The sequence below is a fragment of the Camelina sativa genome, chromosome 13 (assembly GCF_030686135.1).
Source record: "Camelina sativa cultivar CO46 ecotype springtype chromosome 13, ASM3068613v1".
Classification (NCBI taxonomy): Eukaryota; Viridiplantae; Streptophyta; class Magnoliopsida; order Brassicales; family Brassicaceae; genus Camelina; species Camelina sativa.
Window position 1 is genome coordinate 16373947 of NC_141892.1, and position 6000 is coordinate 16379946.

Below are 6000 nucleotides of genomic sequence, written 5' to 3' on the forward strand. Positions count from 1 at the left end.
TAAGAGTTTGGGATGAATTTGGAGTGTTTAGACAACACTTGTACCTATTTTGTCCCGAAACAGGCTAAAACCAAGAAAACATTGATTCTAAGCAGTAAACAGCTTTGTTACTGTTTCTAGGTCCAGAATGTGTGACAATCCAATGCATTTGATTAATTGTAAGATTTTGAACGGATTTGGAGTGTTTAGACAACACTTAAACCCGTTTTATCCCAAAATAGGCTTAAACTGAGAAAACAGGCTAAAACCGAGAAAACATTGATTCGAAGCAGTAAAAATCTTTGTTACTGTTTCTAGGATCAAAATATGTAATAATCCAAAGCATTTGCTAATTATAATAGTTCGGGTTGAATTTGGAGTGTTCGGACAAGACTTATACCCATTTTGTCCCGAAAGAGGCTAAAACCAAGAAAACATTGATTCGAAGCACTAAACAGATATGTTACTGTTTCTAGGGTCATAATGTGTGACAACCCAATGCATTTGACTAATTATAAGAGTTTGGGATGAATTTGGAGTGTTTAGACAACACTTAAACCTCTTTTATTCCAAAACACGCTTAAACCGAGAAAACATTGATTCAAAGAAGTAAACAGCTTTGATACTGTTTCTAGGGTCAAAATATGTAACAATCCAATGAATTTTACTAATAATAAGAGTTTGGGTTGAATTTGGAGTGTTTAGACAACACTTATACCTGTTTTATCCCAAAATAGGCATAAACCAAGAACACAGGCTACGCCCGGCAAAACATTGATTTGAAGCAGTAAACAGCTTTGTTACTGTTTCTAGGGTCAAAAGATGTAACAATCCAATTCATTTGACTAATTATAAGAGTTTGAGAATTTGGAGTGTTTAGCCAACACTTATACCTATTTTGTCCCGAAACAGGCTAAAACCGAGAAAACATTGATTCGAAGCAGTAAACTGCTTTGTTACTGTTTCTAGGGCCAGAATGTGTGAAAATCCAATGCATTTGACTAATTGTAAGTGTTTGGGATGAATTTGGAGTGTTTAGACAACATATAAACCTGTTTTATCCCAAAATAGGCTTAAAATGAGATAACAGGCTAAAACTGAGAAAACAATGATTCAAAGCAGTAAACAGCTTTGTTACTATTTCTAGGGTCAAAATATGTAACAATCCAATGCATTTGCTAATTATAAGAGGTTGGGTTGAATTTGGAGTGTTTGGACAACACTTATACCCATTTTGTCCCGAAAGAGGCTAAACCAAAGAAAACATTGATTCGAAGCAGTAAACAGATTTGTTACTATTTCTAGGGTCAGAATGTGTGACAAACCATAAGAGTTTGGGACGAATTTGGAGTGTTTAGACAACACATGAACCTGTTTTATCCCAAAACACGTTTAAACTGAGAAAACAAGCTAAAACCGAGAAATTATTGATTCAAAGCAGTAAACAGCTTTGTTAATTTTTCTAGGGTCAAAATATTTAACAATCGAAAGCATTATTTACAAGAGTTCGGGTTGAATTTGGAGTGTTTGGACAACACTTATACCCATTTTGTCCCGAAAGAGGCTAAAACCAAGAAAACATTGATTCGAAGCACTAAACAGATTTGTTACTGTTTCTAGGGTCATAATGTGTGACAACCCAATGCATTTGACTAATTATTAGAGTTACGGATGAATTTGGAGTATTTAGACAACACTTAACCTGTTTTATCCCAAAACACGCTTAAACCGAGAAAACATTAATTCAAAGAAGTAAACAGCTTTGATACTGTTTCTAGGGTCAAAATATGTAAAAAATCCAATGAATTTGACTAATTATAAATGTTTGGATTGGATTTGGAGTGTTTAGACAACACTTATACCTGTTTTATCCCAAAATAGGCTTAAACCAAGAACACAGGCTAAGACCGACTAAACATTGATTCGAAGCAGTAAACAACTTTATTATTGTTTCTAGGGTCAAAATATGTAACAATCCAATGCATTTGACTAATTATAAGAGTTTGGGATTAATTTGGAGTGTTTAGACAACACTTATACCTATTTTGTCCCGAAACAGGCTAAAACCAAGAAAACATTGATTCTAAGCTGTAAACAGCTTTGTTACTGTTTCTAGGGCCAGAATGTGTGACAACCCAATGCATTTGACTAATTATAAGAGTTTGGAATTAATTTAGAGTGTTTAGACAACACATAAACCTGTTTTATCCCAAAACACGCTTAAACTGAGAAAACAAGCTAAAACCGAGAAAATGTTGATTCAAAGCAGTAAACAGCTTTCTTAATTTTTCTAGGGTTGAAATATGTAACAATCGAAAGCATTAATTACAAGAGTTCGGGTTGAATTTGGAGTGTTTAGACAACACTTATACCCATTTTGTCCCAAAATTGGCTAAAACCAAGAAAAAATTGATTCGAAGCAGTATACAGCTTTATTACTGTTTCTATGGTCAGAATGTGTGACAATCCATTGCATTTGACTAATTTTAAGAGTTTGGGATGAATTTAGATTGTTTAGACAAAAGTTAAACCTGTTTTATCCTAAAATAGGCTTAAACCGAGAAAACAGGCTAAAACCAAGAAAACATTGATTCAAAACAGTAAACAATTTTGTTACTGTTTCTAGGGTCAAAATATGTAACAAACCAATGCATTTGACTAATTATAAGAATTCGGGTTGAATTTGGAGTGTTTAGACAAGACTTAAACCCATTTTGTCCCAAAACAGGCTTGAAAAGAGAAAATAGGCTAAAACTGAGAAAGCATTAACTCGAGGCAGTAAACAGATTTTTTTGTGTTTCTAGGGTCAAAATGTGTCAAAATACAATGCATTTGACTAATTTTAAGAGTTCGGGATGAATTTGGAGTGTTTAGACAACACTTATACCCATTTTGTCTTGAAAGAGGCTAAAACCGATAAAAATCGTTTTGAAGCAGTAAACAGCTTTGTTACTGTTTCTTGGGTCAGAATGGGTGACAATCCAATGCATTGGACTAATTGTAAGAGTTCGGGATGAATTTTGAGTGTTTAGACAACACTTAAACATGTTTTATCCCAAAATTGGCTTAAACCAAGAACACATCCTAAGACCGACAAAACATTGATTCGAAGCACTAAACAGCTTTGTTACTGTTTCAAGGGTTAAAATATATAACAATCCAATGCATTTGACTAATCGTAAGAGTTTGGGATGAATTTGGAGTGTTTAGACAACACTTACACCCATTTTGTCCCAAAATAGGCTAAAACCGAGAAAACATTGATTCGATCAACATAATTTCATAGTGTAATTTCTTGGTCTTTGTGGATTCGATCCTGAAGTGTTACGACGACACCACTAGATTGTGGTTGAGTGCACATTAGGTTTTAATTGACCTTTGATCAATTTGGCGCCGTTGCTAGGGACCAAAACGTTGCCTTTGAAATTTTAGATTTAAATTTAGTCTAAGATTTATTTTATTTTTATTTACTAATTAGTTCTTGAGCTCTTTCTCTTGTGTTTCAGGTGCATGCAAACAAGAAGCCACAAACCTACTGATTTAAGTAATTTGCGTAGCAAAGAGTTAGCACATCTTGAACGAGAGAACCGAAAAGCAAAATCCCAGTCCGACACTATGGCCGACGTGAACAATGATGAGATTCGTCAACCCAACACTCAGGGTATTATTGTTCCACCTCAGCAAAGGCAGGCCCTACTAGAGCAAAACGAGGCTAAAACCGAGAAAACATTTATTCCAAGCAGTAAACAGCTTTGTTACTTTTTCTAAGAGTTTGGGATGAATTTGGAGTGTTTCGACAACACTTAAACCTCTTTTATCCCAAAACAGACTTAAACCGAGAAAACATGCTAAAACCGAGAAAACATTGATTTGAAGCAGTAAACAGCTTTTTTACTTTTTATAGGGTCAAAATATGTAACAATCCAATGCATTTGACTAATTATAAGAGTTCGAGTTGAATTTGGAGTGTTTAGACAACAATTATACCCATTTTGTCCCGAAACAGGCTAAACCCGAAAAAACATTGATTCGAAGCAGTAAACAGCTTCGTTACTGTTTCTAGGGTCAGAATGAGTGACAATCCAATGCATTTGACTAATTCTAAGAGTTTGGGATGAATTTGGAGTGTTAAGACAACACTTAAACCTGTTTTATCCCAAAATCGGCTTAAACCAAGAACACAGGCTCAGACCGACAAAACATTGATTCAAAGCATTAAACAGCTTTGTTACTGTTTCTAGGGTCAAAATATGTAACAATCCAATGCATTTGACTAATTATAAGAGTTTGGGATGAATTTGGAGTGTTTAGACAACACTTACACCCATTTTATCCCAAAATAGGCTAAAACCGAGAAAACATTGATTCGAAACAGTAAACAGCTTTGTTACTGTTTCTAGGGTCAAAATATGTAACAATCCATTGCATTTGACTAATTATAAGAGTTTGGGATGAATTTGGAGTGTTTAGACAACACTTGTACCTATTTTGTCCCGAAACAGGCTAAAACCAAGAAAACATTGATTCTAAGCTGTAAACAGCTTTGTTACTGTTTCTAGGTCCAGAATGTGTGACAATCCAATGCATTTGATTAATTGTAAGATTTGGAACGGATTTGGAGTGTTTAGACAACCCTTAAACTTGTTTTATCCCAAAATAGGCTTAAACTGAGAAACAGGCTAAAACCTGAGAAAACATTGGTTCGAAGCAGTAAACAGCTTTTGTACTGTTTCTAGGGTCTAAATATGTAACAATCAAATGCATTTGCTAATTATAAGAGTTTGGGTGGAATTTGGAGTGTTTGGACAACACTTATACCTATTTTGTCCGGAAAGAGGCTAAAACCAAGAAAACATTGATTCGAAGCTGAAAACAGCCTTGTTTCTGTTTCTAGGGCCAGTATGTGTAACAATCCAATGCATTTGACTAATTGTAAGAGTTTGGGACGGATTTGGAGTGTTTAGACAACACTTAAACCAGTTTTATCCCAAAATAGGCTTAAACTGAGAAAACAGGCTAAAACCGAGAAAACATTGATTCGAAGCAGTAAAAATCTTTGTTACTGTTTCTAGGATCAAAATATGTAATAATCCAAAGCATTTGCTAATTATAAGAGTTCGGGTTGAATTTGGAGTGTTCGGACAAGACTTATACGCATTTTGTCCCGAAAGAGGCTAAAACCAAGAAAACATTGATTCAAAGCACTAAACAGATATGTTACTGTTTCTAGGGTCATAATCTGTGACAACCCAATGCATTTGACTAATTATAAGAGTTTGGGATGAATTTGGAGTGTTTACACAACACTTAAACCTCTTTTATTCCAAAACACGCTTAAACCGAGAAAACATTGATTCAAAGAAGTAAACAGCTTTGATACTGTTTCTAGGGTCAAAATATGTAACAATTCAATGAATTTTACTAATTATAAAAGTTTGGGTTGAATTTGGACTGTTTAGACAACACTTATACCTGTTTTATCCCAAAATAGGCTTAAACCAAGAACACAGGCTACGACCGGCAAATCATTGATTTGAAGCAGTAAACAGCTTTGTTACTGTTTCTAGGGTCAAAAGATGTAACAGTCTAATGCATTTGACTAATTATAAGAGTTTGAGAATTTGGAGTGTTTAGACAACACTTATACCTATTTTGTCCCAAAACAGGCTAAAACCGAGAAATCATTGATTCGAAGCAGTAAACAGCTTTGTTACTGTTTCTAGGGACAGAATGTGTGAAAATCCAATGCATTTGACTAATTGTAAGTGTTTGGGATGAATTTGGAGTGTTTAGACAATACATAAACCTGTTTTATCCCAAAATAGGATTAAAATGAGAAAACATGCTAAAACTGAGAAAACAATGATTCAAAGCAGTAAACAGCTTTGTTACTATTTCTAGGGTCAAAATATGTAACAATCCAATGCATTTGCTAATTATAAGAGGTCGGGTTGAATTTGGAGTGTTTGGACAACAACACTTATACCCATTTTGTCCCGAAAGAGGCTAATCCGAAGAAAA